A 20,729-nucleotide genomic window follows, 5' to 3' on the forward strand; every position below is an offset into this window, starting at 1 on the left:
CGAAAAACATGAAATGTTGGACCTTGTAAAGGCAACGTACGGACCCCCTTAAAAGAGCTGCTTCAATGGTAAGTTACTTGGTTGATTGCGATCTGCTTTTGTTGTAGCTTCTTCACTATAGTATTGAATCAAAATTGTGTTCGATTGAAGATTTTCAGTGGAAGTTGCTTGTAGGAGAGACGTCGAATGGAATGACACTTGCAAATCCGTTGATTGAGACTCTGGTGTAGCTGTATCCCCTGTTTTCAAATGTGTAGTTGGAATTTCATTAGTAGTTTCGATCGTCTTAAGTTCTGCAAAAAATCAAATTTACGGTTAGAATTGATTAAATGAAAATAACACTTTATTGATTCGTGCGTCCAACGCGCTTTACTGGATTGACCTTCATAAGGAACACCCAAACCAAAACAGTTGAAAGCAAATAAAAGCCCAAAATCGACTATGGTCAACATTACCCTAGGTTGTCGGAACATTACATTCTTGATAATTTTTGTTTCCAATTTATCAACAGAGGATTTTTTTATAAATCATAACATTCCCAAAGCAATAAATACTGAGTTTATGATACCCCTGAGGACCAACAGTACACACGCAGAGGTATCAACCCAGTGCTTTTAAATGGTTAAACTATGTTTTTGGTTGAAATAAACATTACAATTGTCAGAAAAAAGTCATTAGAGTTGTTTATGTACACAACGGACATATTCCCACTCACGAATCTTTAAAAACTGTGTTCTAGTATTTGTAATATACAGACTAATATGAAAACAAATAATTCATTTTTAACAAATATGTAATAGAAAAAAGTGTTATAAATGGTACAGTAAGTTTAAATTATCAATAAGCAATGCAACAACCGCTGCCATAAATATTTGGATCGTTAGGCATACATGTATTACAGATGGAAACAAATATGTTAAACTTGTGTTAGACACACTATTATGTTTTTTCTCGGTTGTGACATCAACGAATGCGATTCATAACTGACCCTTAAAGGTGTTTAAGCAACAAAACGGTTGACAATAATGGAACAAAACTGCTTCTTGCGATGATCCTGATTTTTTTGTTGTGGGGATCATATTACTTAAAAGAAATTTCTTTATAACTTGTTTGTCTAATGACTTGTTCGTTTTGTCATCGTGGTTCTTGTTGTTTCGACTCATGTTTTTTTTTAACCTCTTACGTTCTTTCATTATCTATTTTTTTAAATGTGGATGTGAGATTTTATTAATATCACAACTAAGAACAGGCAAAGATGTCTTTGGTAGCTAGTTGTGCAAAAGAGTAGTCATAACCTGGCTTTGCTGGTGATGTGAATTAAATTCTGTCAAAATACAGTCTGAGTACTTTGCATTTAAATATTAAAAAGACGGTCACAATACTTATTCTGAAGAAGGGCCTCGATAGATAAAGGTAACAAAGTGCATGACACAGTATCCAAAAAAAAAAGATAATCTTTCACTTCAAGTGTTGGCAAAGTAGTTCAGTTTGAGAAGTCACAACTATAAACATTTTAACAGAGAGAAAAGTTTTATAGAATTTGCATAGGGTACGTTAATAAAACATGGGTTTTTGTCATGTTATGTAGTGTTGATGGAAAATTGGAAACGCGTTAAAATTTATATTTAGTACGTTTTTAAAGGAAAAAGCACAAGTAGCTCACTTAGAATCAGCCGGTACAAAATAGTATTGACAGGAGAAACGTGGAATACCATCATTTACAATCTCCCAGAATAAAAGTGCATTTGATTGATAATTTCCAATTACAAATCAGACGGTATTAGAGTGAAAATTCAAACCTGTCCAAAACCCGCGGGAAATAATATACAAAACAAGTGCACCGCTTATTTGCCTACATTTTTAGATGGTTGCATTGCCTTTAAATTTGTTTTCGTGTTTTTGGCATTCATGTATTGTGGATAGAAAAGGGGGAGGGGAAAATAGCTGACCTTACAATATATTTCAAGGTTCGACCTTATTCTTGTAAGGCATATTTTTGCGCCTACTTCCAATGTTATATCTTATTCAAGTGTCTCAAGTTTCTAAACGTTTGTTCTGGGTCAACCAACTTTGCATTTCGTCTTAAGTATGCATAACATAATTGCAACTAGACAATACATGGAAAAATGAATCATTCAGCTTCATTTAGTGACTTATATAGTTAACCTTTAGCGGTTAATTGACTCTACAGGATTTCCTCTATTTTTTGAAAGATTATACTAAAAGAAAACAAGCCGTTTAGACTGACTTTAATATATGTTCTCCTATGTATTTGTGTTGTAGTCCTGTAATGTTGTGTTTTCATTTTAATGTTATATTTAACATGGCCATTAAAGAGGGAGATTTGGCATGCCACAAAACCAGGTTCAACCCACCATTTTTTTCTTTAAAAAATGTCCTGTTCCAAGTCAGGAATGTAGTCATTGTTACATTGTAGGTCGTTTTTGTGTGTGTCACATTTTAATGTTGTGTTTCTTTTGTGTCGTTTGTTTCCTCTTATATTTGAGTGTGAATTCACATTATTATAAGACGTGTCACGGTACTTTTCTATCCTAAATTCATGTATTTAGTTTTGATGTTATATTTGTTATTCTCATCGGATTTTGTCTAATGCTTAGTTCGTTTCTGTGTGTATTACATTTTAAAGTTGTGTCGTTATTCTCTTCTTATATTTAATGCATTTCCCTCGGTTTTGGTTTGTGACCCGGATTTTTGTTTTTTTTTATAGATTTATGAGTTTTGAATATCGGTAAACTACTGTTTCCTTTATTTAAAGTAATAAAAAAATATAAACAATTAATTGCTATTTTAAATATGAACCAGGTACCATAGTAGAAAAAGAAAATCTTCCACAGCTACTTGCTTCACTAATATCTACTTTCATTTTCTGGTTTCAATCAATTGTATAATTCCTAATTTTACACGATTGAATAGTAGACACTATAATTGTGCAATGATTCAATTAGTATATTTAATGGGTAACCATGCATGCATATAGATCTTTACATAATTATTTGTTCTATATTGACATTTTGAACTTGTCTTCCTGCACTGTTCATGACTCAACGACTACATGCTATAAGGCATCGTTTTAGTATAGCTCTATATCGGCTTTTGCTGTCAATATGACTAAAAACCATTCCTTACTGTCCAGATATTTCGATTGATTTATGCAAAAAGCGTGTCGTGTAACATTTCTCGCCTTGTATATGAAATATCCACTCTCCAGTTGCAGCTAATGGATAGTCAAATTTGTTGCATAAAAAGGGATTTTGAAATGATTTTGATTGACCATAGAGAAAACGATGCTTTTTACATTTAAAAAAAAAGCCCAAGTACCTTCGATCCAAAAATCAACATAAATAGTATCATCATATCAAGTGATCATGAATTAAGTATATCTAAAACAGTCTACTATTGGACCAGATACTCCAACGCAACGTGGTGGTGTATATAACAATGTCGTTAGCTTTATGTATTACTATGACCTCTAAAATCAATGTCTTATAATGGTTAAAATGAATTCATTTTTTTTAAGTCTCGATCCGTAGATTAAAAAAAAGTACAAAAGAAATGAACAATTGACATTAATATTGAAAAATCACGTACTTCATGATTTTAGAAATATGAATATCAATGATGTAGGGACATATCGTAGTTAGTACATATCTGTTACTTTGTCACTCGTCACATTTGTACAGGTATAAGGCACACATTTGAATAAATACTATAACGAACGCAACACCCACTTTTGTGTTGATTTTCTAAAAATAAAATATTTATTATGAGGTTTAGCCAAACATTCCCTTTTTAAAAATATCTTTAAGAATGATATTGAAACAAATTAACACAAGACCATAAATTCATTAACATGACCCAGTTTTATATTGAGAATGTCATCTGGTGTGATATTCTTACCTTGAGTATGAAATATCCAATCCCCATTGTCACCATATGCTGTCGAAATTCCAATATTTTGTATCGGCCACAAAGACGCATCAGTCCATGTTAGAAAAGGGGACACCGAATCATCTAGTCCATGACTAACATTGATTGTATTATCATCCCAAGTAACTCTGAAGTCTTTGTATTGGTCACAGTTTAGAACAGGACCAGCAAATTGAACAAGACGTGGTAAGTTAGTTGACTTCCCGGCTTTAATAAATGAAACTGTATTACTATAAGCTCCAATAGCAATGTTGTAAAATGGTTCAGTTTCGGTGTTTCCAGACATCAATCCAACAAATGCATGAGAACAAGCTCGTACTTGAAAAGTTAAAAATCTATTTGTAGCTGAAATACCATAATTAGACAATATAGTGTAGTCTCTTATGTCTGGAGTATGTATATGAATTTCTGCGCCTACAAATATAGTGAAATGATCATTTATTTAAGTATGTTATCCATACATAAAGGATATGTCTTTTAAAATATACTACATTGTTTCTATAATGAATAAGAATTTACATTTACGTATACATGTATATGCGTTTTAGAAATCAACAGAAACGTTTAAGATAGACCCACCTATAACGTGCCGTTTCCATTTAAAAAATATAAAATACTCATAGAAATAAGTAGTCTGAATGACACATCAATTTTGAACTGGATACGATTGAGTCCTTTTATTTCTTTTCTATTCAATATCAAATTTGACTTGGTTTGTCTGTAAATGAAATTGTAACTTTATAAGTTTAATGTGTCTGTAGCACAAATGCAAAGGTTAAGACTCTATGTGTAGCTGATCTACCATAATTAGACAATAAAGTGTAGTCTCGTGTGTTTGGAGTAGCAATATAAATGTATGCGCCTACTTTGATAGTTAAATGATTATTAATCTAAAACAGAAGCTAGAAATACCAAAGGGATATAGTATTCAGACTCATACATGTCAAAACAAACTGACAACCGAAAAAGAAGACCGACCAAAAGACAAACAACATAACATATCGAACTTGACACTGAGCAACACGAACCCCATTAAAAAGCGGGGTTGATCTGAGGTGCTACAGAACGATAGTCAAATCTTGCCCTTAATGTGTCTCCTGCCTAGGTGTGTATGTAAGTACATAACCACTGATAAGTCTAATTATGTAGGTCACATTGTCGGAAAAGAGGACGGTAATGTGGTAACCATCCACTTTTTTACACAAAATAGAAATACATGCATCACAGGGGATCAAGTATTTGTAACTTTTTTGTTTGACATACGAGAGTGGGTTGTGACGTTTTAGCCCGATTTGTTGAATCCTTGGAAAAAATCAAATCTGTTAAAGTCTTAATTTCTTGTCACAATACTACGTAATTTAAATCGCACAGATGATCATTGGTCGTAGTTAATAACCACAATATCAAAATAAACGTGCGTGTACCGTTTTGTCTTATTGAATAAAACTTCCTATATAATTATATAAATATAAATATTTTTGAATTAATTTCAAAAATTATTGTTTGGATTTTTTCATAAAATATCTATTGAACATTTTTACTGATCTTAAACTGAAAATATTTTACGTTTTATTTGCCGTTATAACTTTGATAACCATTTCAATGAAAAATATTTGTGAACAGAGTGTGTATATTATTTTGTAAAGTCATTGTATATTTCTCGATTTGAGGACAATTGGTTTAAACTTTACCTTGCAGCAATTGAGCCTCAGGTGTACACAGGTGTGAATTGAAACGTTCACGGCTGTGAATGTTGTCATTTTGAATGAATTAACAGAAAGGGTATATAGCGAGTTTAATACACCGATGACAATAGAGAAACAATAATCTAATTGTATAAATCTATTGAAAATAAATTTTTAATTTCGGAAGTGTAAACAACAATAAAATTGAACAATTTCCGATTACGTTCTATGCAATTAGCATAAAATTAAAATATTAAGTTTAAAGAACAGTACTTTTAACATGTTTAACCTTAAAAATTAAATTTTGCATTTCCCAAATAAACATTATTGCACATCTGATTTACTTTACCGGATTTTTTTAACTTATGTTTAAATCTGGCGATTTTTAAATGCTAAGTTTCGCAAATCTTTCGCAATTTTAAAGTGTTTAAATGAAAAAAATACAACAGTGCAACATGCATGATTTTTTTTATTTTCTTTTTAACATTTCGTTCTTACTTATTTAAAATCATCTGACAATCACTAACTAAATTATTTGTGAAAAGAATGCCAATTATCGTTTAATTCATTAATGGATATACATTTATTATAAATCTAATTTTATACATTATTTTGTTTGAGGATATTTTTTACAAGGTTTTTTTTAATGATAATTGTGTGCAATGCTGAACAGGATAGCGCTCAATTATCCAAATTAGTAGTATACAGTAGTTGTAATAAAAGGCATATCTTAGTAATGTATAACTGCTATTGACGATTTTATATAGAACAATTCGTCCCAACCTTGTTGTTCTTGAAACAATTTTTTCTTGTATACTTGTAAGTTTCCTGACGTATAAGTGCCATTGAAGATGAGTTCCAGAGGTCCTTCTTCCAGACAAAAAAGACTAGTAGCGTTTTGTTAATTTGATTGTTGGGACAGACGAGGCCAACCACTTGTATACAGATAAACAGAATACCATATAAGCTTATATTGTCAACACTATCAGAGAAGAGTTCCCATCGTCGAATGGGGTACATGAAGGCTTCCAAGAATGTACAAGTGACATGTCTGACTCTAAACAGTTAGTAAACGTACTTAACAGTGACCTATAGACATCGACCGCTAATTGTTCTTGATATTTGAAACTGCAAGTATGTATACGTTTTTGAGAGTGATTATATATCTTGTATCTGACGAAAACCAAATGCCTGCATGGTTATATCTTGCCATACGTTGGTTTTAGTTTGTTGAGTGTTCTCTCAAAATAGTAATTCAAAAATTGTTTTAGTGAGATGTAGATTCACACTTATACCAAATTTCGTCTATATATTTCACAACTATATACCACGGAGAAGCTCTGAAGGTATATACTACTCCCATTTTGTTTGGGTGTTAAGCATCGTTGTTTACAGCAATATTTAATGAATAAAATGATGATGATGATGATAGAAAGAAATATGAGCGTCATGTGGCAAATATTACATAATGTCGGACCATAAGTTGTCAATCTGTATTCCAATACAACCATATTGAGTAGCTAGTATTACAGGGTTCTTATGTTGTTTGACTCCGACACACATATTTTACTTTAAGATGTATGAAAGGTTCTCTCTCTCTCTCTCTCTCTCTCTCTCTCTCTCTCTCTCTCTCTCTCTCTCTCTATATATATATATATATATATAAGTACGTCTGAGTCAGTGACAACTCTACAACAGATGTATCCATCGGATCGCCATCAATGATGGTGATATATGGCTGTGTACATAATGTATATACAACTCGTCTAAACATCAACCCAACAATGTTAGATCTGTTGTAGAGTTGTCACTGACTCAGACGTACTTATAAATATAATTATTTTCTGTGACTGTATATTACATTAATTTGTAGGATCCTTTACTATAGATAATTTAGCTGATCTGTAACAATAACATCTTAATGCCTTATATATCATGTACTGTAGTACGCCGCTAGATTAAAACTGACGAAGAAAGGTAACACACGGCCAGCGAAAGATCTTTTTTTGAGAGCCCAGGTGGTCGTGTGGTCTAGCGGGACGGCTGCAGTGCAGGCGATTTGGTGTCACGATATCACAGTAGCATGGGTTCGAATCCCGGCGAGGGAATGCAAATTTACAGATCTAACATTGTTGGGTTGATGTTTAGACGAGTTGTATATATATATAATATATATAATATATATATATATATATATATATATAATATATATATATATATATATATATATATTAATATATATATATATAATTTAATTTTGGATGTAACGCGTCTTCTGATTGGCTGACGTTATTTTGTTATGAGCCCATAGACATAATTTAGCCATGTGACCGTGACGTCATCAACGTTTTTTCATGGTTTTCTACGGTTTAAAATGGAATTTAGAAATAAATTATAAGAAATGAATATAATATTTTTTCTGTCTATTCGAAATAACATAGAAAATGTGGTGCACACTGTTAAATAACCCGCTCCGCGTGTTATTCAGTGTGCACCACATTTTTTATGTTATTTCTTCATAGACAGAAAAAATATTACAGTCATTCCTTAAATATATATCGTATGTAACAATAATCAAACGTCTATAGGCAATAACTAAACGGGTATGAAGATTTTTTATACAGTTTACACAATCATTAATAAAGAAACACAGCAACACTACGATATAACAAATGGAAAACTTAATTATTTTTAAGCTATAATTAACCATGTAATGCAGACATCAAGTAAGTGCACGTGAATATCAATTAGGAACACGATGTGTGATTTTTTATGACTAAAAATATCAAAGCGAGCAATAACTTTGTCATGCAAACATTTGTTTCCCAATGTGACTCTTTTTTTTTTTTATCTCCGCTCCTTTGCAATTACTTTTTCCCTTTTTCGTCGATCATTCTCTATATTTTTCTTTATTCGGTTATATATTTAATATATATTAATGAATCTTTTGTATTTCATTGATTGTTACAAGAACACTGCATTTGTCTTTCTTTTAATTGACACTTTTCTTCCTCATTAAATCTATATATTTTTTTCTATCAACGAGATCTTATCATATATGGATTTGATAACTATAGCTATCAGCACTGCTAGGTTATTTTGTTAAAAGAATATAATTACCAATCTCCCTCGAAAGAAGGTTGTTCAAAATGGTCTTCACACACCAACTTAAGCTTGCTATAAATGAAACCTTTTGCTATTAGTTTAAGGCTGCACAGCCATGTCTTTCTTGTTTTGTGGGATCGGGAAAACTATGTGCACTTTTGTCACAACCTTGTTTGACAGAACAACCCTACACTTGACAAGACATTTTAACACTGTATGACGTCTACGGCAATACCCGATTGATGACATTGATTGATGTTAACGCACGGTCGGTAAATCCCCGAATCTGTTTGTTCTTTGTGGTTTATAGATATCACTAGAAGTCACGTGACTTTTTATATCGGACATGCCGACAAGATGGCGATTTCCAAGAACTGATAATTAATTTCAAATATCGATTTTGATCATTTTACATACAGAATAAAACTTTTTTCTCGATGAACATGTGGTTGTGCATGCTTCAAGAACAAAATATCAATTTTTCATTTATTTGCGGAGTTTCCCTTTAAGATAAATTGGATATTACCAATTATATTAAAACATACCAATCACCTCCCACCCTACAATCAGTTATTAACCAAAATCTGTAACCTTTTAAAATTATGCTTGTATTGAATTTTTGTTGTCGTTGGCTTCATTTCTTCTTTTTTAGGGCTACAGAAAGTTATTTAATTAGTTTGATGACAACTATAAATGAGATTTTATCAAGCAAAGTTTAGTCATTATTATTATAGTTGTATGCACAAAATGTATTATTCAAATCTTAATCGGCGCCATTAGTTGGGCATCATCATAAGGTTCATGGGTTTTATAAAGACTCTTTAAGAAATGAAAAAGTACAATGCCTTGCAGTCCTTATCATTGGAAGTCGTCAGCATCCATTTACGACGATTTAGAACAATTTCTAAACAGTTTTATATCGAGATCAGTATAGTATGTTAATAATTATGACGATTACTAATCTTAAATTATACCTCATAAGTTCATCCGATTTCAAAACATTTCTAATCTTTCCACTATGCAGAACTTGTCGACACGTACGTAGAAGTTACTGTGAGCACCTCAATAATAGTAGACTAAGTATCTGTTATAAATGACTATAGAACCCAAGCCGTAATACCACATAAGAACCCGTGCAGTACTTACCAAAGACTTATAATTGGATACTTATCAAACTAGTTCTACAAACTAGTTTAACAGTTACTAAAGTTCAAAAAAAAAAGTTTTGGAAAATCCAAATAAAACGGAATAGAAATAAATTTGTTTTTTTTAAATTCAGTTATCAAAACATTTGTTATTATCCAACGATTGCTTTTTACAGATTTATATATAGATATATGCCATCCTTTATATTTTTCTTGAGATAAATAACTGATGCAATAGATTATAGGAAGTAGTACACTTGAATTGTGTCTATTAAGGGAATACGACACATAAGCGATCTCACGTTATTTTTTTTCCGCCCCCCCCCCCCCCAATGTTGATGCAAAGCTAATATTTTCTGTACAGTCTCGGAATTATACCTCCATGACCCAATTTCCTTAATATTCCAGATTCCTTGCATGTTTGAGAAGTAAAATTAAAAATTGCATATATGTTTACTTTTCTTACAACTTGTACAAATCACACAACTAAAACTGTCAAAAAATGGATGTTTCATCTGGTAGCTTTTACAAGGTGTCTCTATGTTCATATGTAAAAATATGAAAGTTAAAGATAATAGCAACCCAAAATATAAAGCCATCTTCTTTTGTTTATTTGATTGGAGTTTTTCATACTTTCTAAGAAGAAGTAACTCATACTACGTAGATTTCTATCTTAAACTGTTCATGTAAGTATATCTTTGTTGGTAAAAAAACGAGTCGGAAACACACATCTAGAAACTACTCTAAATTATTTCTTGTTCTATTTTTCTGTAATTATAAGCTAACACTTTATTATCTTTCAATGTAAAAACAATCATTTCAAATAAGTAAAATTTCGTTTTGTAAAATGTCCTTTAAATGTATTATTTCATAAAATACAAAACATTATATAGTGAATAAACAAATTCACTTATATCAAATGCACACAAATATCCAATAATCACAAATTTTATGAAAATTCAAATATCTTAAACGTTTTAGAATTTCAATACAATATTTGAGAATAACGTTTTAAAACACAATAATTCAATAAAACAAATATTAAAATCTTTGCATTTAGTTGTATATGTTTTCAAGTCATAGAGTACAATGAACTCACCATGTATCAAGATCAACCGGACCAAGAAAACCAAAAGTAGAATTACTGTATGTTGAATAAATTCCATCATCTTACAAGAACGAAATGAATAGAAAATGCTATGGCAAATTGCTTTTAAATATGATCAGATCGAGAAAAAAAAGTGCCATTTTCAAAACCGTTGTAGGTTTTCATTGGTAAATCAGCCTGTAAAAATCAATATATGAAAACTTTTTAATTTATACTCTGCGTAGGTATAAACAATTTTCGTTATACTATCACCTGAACATGATTACTTATACTTGTGTGAAAGATATTATTTCAATCCTTTTCAGTATCATTATGACTTGGTTGTTTCTTGATTCATAACCTTTGGCATATTTCTATGAATATCTACGACGAAACTAAATTAAATATCCATGTAATATGTAGGTTCTGCAAAATAGGTGAACCGTATTAATGGACTGAAAGTTTGACTTTGAACTAAAAAAGATGACATGTTGGACTTACCAACTTGATGAATATAATACATGGCACGTTTTGTTTATGTCAATCATAATGATGAAATAAGTAAAACAAATTATTATGGGGTAGAAAATATGTGAAGTATCTATGTATTTACGTGCTTTTCTTTTTTTTCCGGGTTTTTTTTTTGGGGGGGGGGTTGGGGGGGGGGGGGGGTTAAAGGATATTAAACATTTGTTACATTTGAAAAAAAGGAGAAATAACTTAAAAGGGTCGCATAGAAAAACACTTAGTGGTCTTGTAAACAACTGCAAACTTAGTTAAATGTCCATAAAATGTGTCTGATAGAATGTTAGCAAGGAGATCTAAACAGTTCTACGATATAGTGACAAGTATCTTTTAATATACACTAACGCAGGATTGAATTTATTGGTGTGAGATCAACATATACCTTATGATCTGCTGCAGTTCAAATGACAGATCTTGTAAAATTAAAGTAGTTCGATATATCAAAGACCAGTCAAACGCAATTGTCTCCCAGGTACAGCCTGTTGCAGACCTTACATGTTCTCCAACTTTGTACTTCATTTGGCTTTCCAATTATTATGATTCGGCCGTCACTGATGTGTCTTACGTAGACGAAATGCTATGCTGCCGTTCATAATAATAACCTAGGTATCTTTAATGATTTTTTTTTAATGAAAAATATCGTTTCTTGTGTTTTGAAGTTTTATGTATATACTAAATTATGATTTAAGAACAACAATTGAAATATGAAATTGTCAACGTGGTCGTTTTTCAACCGGCAGTTAAACCCTTTCCGAAATGAGTCGTCTTTTTACTAGTAGATTTCCAGTTGCTGTCCGAATTTTTCGTCCTTCATCCCAGTCGTCATGACTTCAAGATCATACATATGTATTAATCTTTAATAATTTGTCGTCCTGATTTCATGACATGATAGTCGCTGTCGTAAATCAAGTAACAATTAATCAATCAACTAAAATACACCTTTCCTTTTGTGTAACCTTACTATTTTTGTACTTAATTTAAAACAAACCCATGACACATGACAGTACAGAAACTATTAAACACGGCAACAATACTTCTGCAAATGATGTAGGATCAGCAATAAGGCAACACAATTAAATTTATTCTCGTACCCTAGGTTCGTTCACAATACCAATCTGAAACCTGATTTAGGAACACAAGTTTTATTGTTTACATCTTTAAACACTCACTAGCGTTTAGTTATCTGCAGTGTTTTGTTAATTTTTTTTTATCTGTTCGTCTTTTTTGTTTTTTGTCAAGGTGTTAGCAGTTTTTCTTCGACTTATCAATTGTCAATATTCGCTTGGTATATACCGTCACTTTTTATTTTGGACATGTATTTATTTCCTCAGAGTGTGTTTTCGTAGGCCAGAATTATCAAATTCTTATGCCCGCCCATCAACTCCAAAAGAAATTTACGGTACTGATGGATGCAGTTGAGGACTATACAAGAAAATGGTATCAACGCGAGTCAAAGAACTATGACTAGACACTTTATCTTTCATGCATCTATCCTTCCAGGATTAACAACAAAGGAGATCTAGTGCTTGACTTTTGATCGACAACATATTTGTTGAATTTGATGAATTGATATTTCAGTAGACAGTCGGTTTACAAATGAGTACTAGATATGCACCACACAAGTCCGACTGGTTTTTGTATTCATATGAAGCAGAATTCATACAGAACTTTATCACAGACAACAAGAAAGAAAATCTTGCAAAATTCTTAAATTTCACTTTCAGATATAAAGATAATTTTCTGTCAGTCAAAAACCTACATTTCAGTAGATTGAATAATCAAATGTAAATGTCATTCCAATAACCACTTACATCTTATATATCCTAGTGAATTTGGGTTTTGAAATAAGTTCTGTTTCTTATATTGATATTTTCCTCAATATTAACACATATGGATTATTTGATAGTAGAATCTATGACAAACGTGATAATGTTCACTTTCCAATTTTTAACTTCCCATTGGTCAGTAGTAACATATCCTCTGCTAAATCGTTTAGCGTTTACCCTTCTCATTTAACAGTTAATATAATGCTCCTGTATCTTTCTGTTACAGACTTCACTAACAGGGATGTGCTCCTTACGCGGGTGAAGAACATGGTAAGAACGACTGAAATCGCACTACGAATTGTACGGTCACAATCACCAATTTGTTGACCAATACGATGTGTATAAGTCTGAACGCACTCCACATTTGTTTGCGGTCTTATATCTTTATGTACCAGTATAATCGTCTGATATTTAATTTTATCGGTTATGTATGACTCCCGGATCTGACTTTTTGACTGATTGTGAATTTGCATGGCGAGTGATCCATATGCATGCAGCAGGAGACTACTGTCCATAATAAGAAAGTCGGTGCGAACTCGGCTTTAATGAACTCTTTTATTAATAAGAATGCTATTGATAAAATTTTGTAATGCAGATATCAATATACAAAAGTTTCTTTATCTTATTAACTTTTACAGTGTGTATGTTTTCCTACTTTATGACAAATAAAACATAGGACTACAATTTATCAACAAACTATTGAAAGGTATTCATAAAGCGAAAACATTTTAAAAAATAAATGTACAAAATGATGGTTTAAATATCAGTTTTAGAATTAGACTGATATCCGAAGAACGGTACTCTAATTATGTGTCAATTTAACCCTTTCCTAACCCAACGTATAAAAAAACCTAATCAACGTGTGGTTGCCGGTAATCACAGAAGATGCTTGGATGAGTGTGAGGGTCATAACCTTTATCAACTCACTGGATGAATCAAAATATGCTAACTGGTGGTAATGAAATTGACAACTTTGCGGAATGTGGAAGGCACTCGAAGGGAATTTTCGTTTAACAAACAATTACATTTGAGAAACAGGTTCTTATATAGTTACTCGTGGATTATCGAATTTATCCAATCTCAATAGATAAATTATCAATTTTAAAGTCCTCTCCGAGGCTCGGACTTTATAATTGATAATTTAACTATCTCGATTGGATAAATCCGATAATCCACTGGTATCAATGTAGGACTGATGACGAGAAAGATTTTATCGTCTAACTGTTGATTTGTTTTATGAACTTTTGGAATCTAACATTAGGGAAATTTTGTATATAGACGTTATCCTTTTTATTTCATTCGCATGTGAGCTGCGATATGTATATCGACAGAGCTGCAAATCAAATATTAAATATTAAATGTTATAAGAAAGTATTATTGCCTGAGTGACTACTCACATTGTCCCGTAATAGATATAAGGCGATATAATTGAAATCAATATATCACGATTGTCGATAATGATTGCCCAGAATGTTTGTTTGATTGGAAGCTATTTAACTTCCTTAATCATATATGTTCTGCGTCCTTAACAGTTTTATCAAATACATACGGTGAATGGTTTGTCAATATGAAAATGATTACAAATAGTTCAGTATAAAAAAAAATGTTGCAGTCAGAATGCAATTCTACACCTTATCATCTTCAACGGTAAAACATAACAAACATCAGATGGAAAGTAGTCGATTGGACTATTAAGTTGACCTTGTAGAGAATGCATAATTTGTTACCAGTAGTAAGAGTTCTGAGTGTCTGTGATCATCTATTGTTAATGTTTGGTTAAATTGAGAACTTTTTGTATAGTAATTAGAAAAGGGTGAACAGAACTGTAACTGGATATACAAAACAGACTCAGTCGATGACGCCAAAATCGAGGAAAAAACGAATTACTGTTTGTTTAATTGTAACGTATCCAGTAATCAACTATCGATATTTACTATCAAAACCTGACTTGTATAAATATGATTTTGCAGAAGTGGAATATCATCAATAGAACTGTTTTTTATTTGTTTCTCTAAATTAACCAACTGTGCACCGCTCTTGATCAACCGTTCTTATTTTCATATGACAAGTACGAGTCAACGTGACTTCAGACACTTGTAAAAACAGAATATCAAAGAAGGTAGATCATTCAATTTTTCTTACAGGTATATTGACGATGTTCTTTCTATTAACAATCTAAACTGTTATGACTGGGTGCCATTAATTTATCCACCTGAAGTAGGGATTAACGAAACCACAAATACAGCTTCTCCTGTCTCATTTACCTCGAATTTGACAACAATGGTCATCTCAGTACCAGAATTTATGACAAACAAGACGATTTCAATTTTCTAAATTATAAATTATCCTCACCTTAGCAGCAAAATGTCAACTTCACCCGCGTATGGAGTACATTTCTCAACTCATACGATGTTCAAGAGCTAAAAGCTGTTACACAGACGTTTTAAAACGCAATCGCTGTTTGAGCAAAACAATTAACGTCTTGTCTGTTTTTTCAAAAGTTTCACTAGAAAGTACCACGACCTTATGGATTGTATGATTTTGAACCTAACATGCTAGGGTATTTATACGTCCTGCTTTCGTATTTTTGACTTGAACGTGTCTGGTACAGGTGGGTCCTGATGTTCGATTTTGAGGCAAGAGGTTTAACAGTGTTGTTTTAAACTTTTTTATGCTTGAATTTATATTTTAATTCATTTCGTACTTTATCGAGAAACTGATACTATGTAAGTTATATATTATACACTATAGACATATGCTTATCGGCGTCTTAGTCAATATACTAACAGCTGCAAACTCTTTTTTGTTGGCCGTCAATGTCTAATTTACAATCAAATTCAATGTTTATGTTGGTCTGTTTGTTAGATTTATTTGTATTATTATTTTTTTTTAATTTTAAGTCGGTTGTGATGTATGTCTGAGATATTTGTTTACACAGCTTTGGCTGTTAGATACAAATTCTTGTCACATCTATTATGTCTGTTTGGGTTACTCTCCCATGTTTGTCAAAATCACGGAACTTTAAACAACTGTCATACAAGTGAGAGGTTTAGCAAGCTATAACACCAGTGTTAACTCACCATTTGTCTTCGAACAATGACTGTACCAAGTCAGAAACATAACAATATTTTCCATTTGTTTCATTGGTCTATAGCGTTTGATTTTGTCAGTTGTTATGGAATCCCTTTTTTTTTAATTGCCTTGGACAAAATGTTGGAGTTCGGTATTTTTGTTATACTTTTTAACTTTCATGATTTCTTTGGTTTTTTTTTTATTTCTCGTCTATAAATGAGGTTTTTTAAAGAATGTTTTTATTGAATTTGAATTTGTTTCGTTTTTTTATTTCTTTACGCAGCTTTAAAATTAAGAAATATCACGGCCCAGGCCATGTGTAAATTTCCAATAATCTATAGCTTCCATGAATTATTTCGATTCTAATAGGACAAATACGATCATTAAAAAAACTAAAGCGAGGATGGGTAAAGCTGTGTGTGTGGCTGTTCTTTTTTACTCCCTGTTAGATAAAGCTCAAATATTCTAATAAATCCGTTGCTTGCATGGATCATGTCGTGAACAACCGCTGAAATAAAAATCTGTTTCATTCTCAAAACCAACAATTGTCATTTTGATTTACATGTTTTGCTCGTAAGCTACCGTCAAATCCAAAGTTGACATTTCGTAACTAAGGAGCCGCCATGTTGACTTGCTGAAATCAGTAAATATGCGAATAATGCAATAGAATAGAAAATCAAACAAAACCTACCTTGATAATTAATTTTAATACAATAGTAAACAACATTTCAATGTTTCACGTAGCAGAAAACTTTCAACTCTAGCGTTTTCATTTGTATGACGTCATGTTTTGAAATTACTTAAATGCGCCAAAACCATTAATAGACTTTCGCGGAATTTTATTTTATTTTTATTTTGTTGGTTTCTCCGAGGTCTTGTGCATTACTTCTTTTTATTACGCATCCAAATAAAAATAAAAGTGATTTTGTCTTTTTTTAATTGCAATTTTAAAACAATAAAATCGGCAAAGGGTTTGCAAATAGGTTTCAATGCATGTGGATTTACGTGGGAAGTATGTATTGTAACAGCCATTATTATGTACACCACCGAGTCTGCGCTAAGTATAGATATATCGCGAATTTTATCACAGTGTTATTTACAAAGCGAAAGAAGCACGTCATATTAGAATTTGTATTAAAACATATTTTTTTCGTGCGATAGAATAGTTACTTTTTAAGGACTGCAAGATTCAACTCTTAAATAAATGGTTAGAACGTTGTCGTTATGCAACGACCACATCCCAGTTCATAAGTATGATATAAAAATGCGAGAGTAAATTTCGAACTCTGATATGAAAACGCCAAAGAAAAGTAAATAAAATAGAAAAATCGAAGTGTATATTATTAAAGTGTTAAAGAGTCCCTCTGATGTTTCTTGTTGAATTGTCTTCCGTTATCATATTTATATCCTATTGAATGCAGTTACAAACGGCATATCATTTCATCAATTGCTGATTATATCCCTCTTACCGAACATAAACAAAAAAGTCTTACTAATCATAGGAATTTATGTTAAAAATCAAACGTAAATGATAGTGGAAAACAAATATTTAAAAAAACAATCAACGTTAAACATTTGTATGTGTGAAAATAAAATAATAAAACATTTGTGAAAACAAACTTCAAAGTTATAATTATAGCTTTAAGCAAAATGAACCATAAATTAATTATGCGTTTGGAATGAAATCGAATATGTTGTGTTTGATTTGTTTATATTGTCTGATAGGTTGAAATACATATGGATTTATCAGCCCCACATCAGTAAAGAAAATTGTTCAATGACGTATGTCAGAATTGACGATGCGATCAAAGTTATACAAAAATTAGGTCATTTTTCAATGTGCTCTTAATTTGAAATATAGGCCACTTTTAAGCAATTAGCTATAGGTGTTAGAAAGGACCAGTGGCAATTATTTTGCATTAAATCGTGTAATGAATACTATTTCTTTAATATACCAGCGTTTGGTTGTAGGAGTTCGCCAATTATTTTTGATAACTTATCTAGAGATATTTGTTGGATTGCTTCTAACATCTACAAAAATTAACATATATATCACATTTTCGACGATGTTTTTACTATGGATAAACCCAATTTTTGCGCAGAGAGAACTTTTTATTAATGACTTCTCTTATTAAAAGACTTAATATTCAAATGCCTAAACATAAGGTTGTTGGCCCTTATACAGTTATTAAATATTTTGGTATTATACTTCATACGAAATCATTAGAGACCCGCTTGCCTTTAGATCAAACAAGTCGCATCGGTGAATTTATCAAGAAGTTTTTAAACACACAATCTTGTACCAAAACGTGAAATTTTACAACTGTTAGGGCATTTTAATTTCGCCATGCGGGTTGTAAATCAAGGTCGTTCATTTGTGTTATACCTTATATCTGTATCAACAACTGTCAAGGATATGAAAACCAAAATATATTTGACCGATGAATGTTTACCGATTTGCGTTTTTTGGTACTCGTTTTTTGTAAACTGGAATGGCATTAACATCTTTTATAATTCTCCTTATATTAGCATTAGGAATATCGAATTGTATACAGATACTTCTTCTACCATTGGTTATGGTGGTTATTTCAAGGGGAAATGATTTTGCACTCCTTGGCCGGAAGATTCATATTCTCCATATGAAAAGAAATATTTCATGGCTTTTCTAGAACGCTATCCTATAGTCGTTGCAGCCATCTTATGGGGTCATTCATGGACTACTAAAAGAATCTTTTTTGTTAATAAAGGTCATTCCAGATAATTATTGATAATGAAACTTATGAGAACGCTTACATTGTATGCCTGTAAAAATAATTTTTGTTTTCGCGCCCAACATGTTCCAGGAGTTCAGAATAATATCAGTGACCCTCTTTCTCGTTTGCAGGTAAAAGGTTTCTTTGTTTTTTTTATTTATTTACCTATATATGCCGTTTTTTTAAGAATATTTTTATTGAATTTGAATTTGTTTCGTTTTTTTTCTTTTTTTCTTTACGCAGCTTTGTATTTAAGCAGATGTTTTTCGTAAGATAGAATAGTAACTATTTAAGGACTGCAAGATTCAACTCTTAAATAAATGGTTAATATTTTGTCTTTATGGAAGGACCCTATCCCAGTTAATAAGTTTGATATAAAAATGCGAGAGTAAATTTCTAACTCTGATATGTAAACGCCAAACAAAAGTAAATAAAATAGAAAAATCGAAGTGTAAATAGTTAGTGTGTTAAAGAGTCCCTCTGATGTTTCTTTTTGAATTGTCTTCCGTTATCATTTTCATATTCTATTGAATACAGTTAAAAACGTCATATCATTTCATCAATTGCTGATTATATCCCTCTTACCGAACTTAAACAAAAAAGTCTTACTAATTATAGGAATGTTAGGTTAAAAGTCAAACGTTAATGATAGTGGAAAAATAATATTTAAAAAAACAATCAACGTTAAACATTTGTATGTGTGAAAATAAAATAATGAAACACTTGTGAAAACAAATTTCAAAGTTATAATTATACCTGTAGGCAAAATGAACCATAAATTAATTATGCTTTTAAAACGAAATCGAATATGTTGTGTTTGATTTGTTTATATTGGCTGATAGGTTGCAATACATATGGATTGATCAGCCCCACATCAGTAAAGAAAATTGTCCAATGACGTATGTCAGAATTGACGATGCGATCAAAGTTATACAAAAATTAGGTCATTTTCCAATGTGCTCTTAATTTGAAATATAGTCCACTTTCAAACAATTAGCTATAGGTGTTAGAAAGATCCAGTGGTATTTATTTTACATTAAATCGTGTAATGAATACTATTTCTTTAATAGACCAGCGTTTGGTTGTAGGAGCTCGCCAATTATTTTTGATAACTTATCTAGAGATATTTGTTGGATTGCTTCTAACATCTACAAAATTTAACATATATATCACCTTTTAGACATTTTTTTACTATGGATAAACCCAATTTTTTCGCAGAGAGAACTTTTCATTAGTGACTTCTTTTATTAAATTACCTAATATTCAACTGGCTAAACATAAGGTTGTTGTCCCTTATACAGTTATTAAATATTTTGGTATTATATTTCATACGAAATCATTAGAGACCCGCTTGCCTTTAGATAAAACAAGTCACATCAGTGAATTTATCAAGAAGTTTTTAAACATACAATCTTGTACCAAAACGTGAAATTTTACAACTGTTAGGGCATTTTAATTTCGCCATGCGGGTTGTAAATCCAGGTCGTTCATTTGTGTTATACCTAATATCTGTATCAACAACTGTCAAGGATATGAAAGCCAAAATATATTTGACCGATGAATGTCGTACCGATTTGCGTTTT

The sequence above is a fragment of the Mytilus galloprovincialis genome, chromosome 12 (genome assembly GCF_965363235.1).
Source record: "Mytilus galloprovincialis chromosome 12, xbMytGall1.hap1.1, whole genome shotgun sequence".
In the NCBI taxonomy this organism is placed as follows: domain Eukaryota; kingdom Metazoa; phylum Mollusca; class Bivalvia; order Mytilida; family Mytilidae; genus Mytilus; species Mytilus galloprovincialis.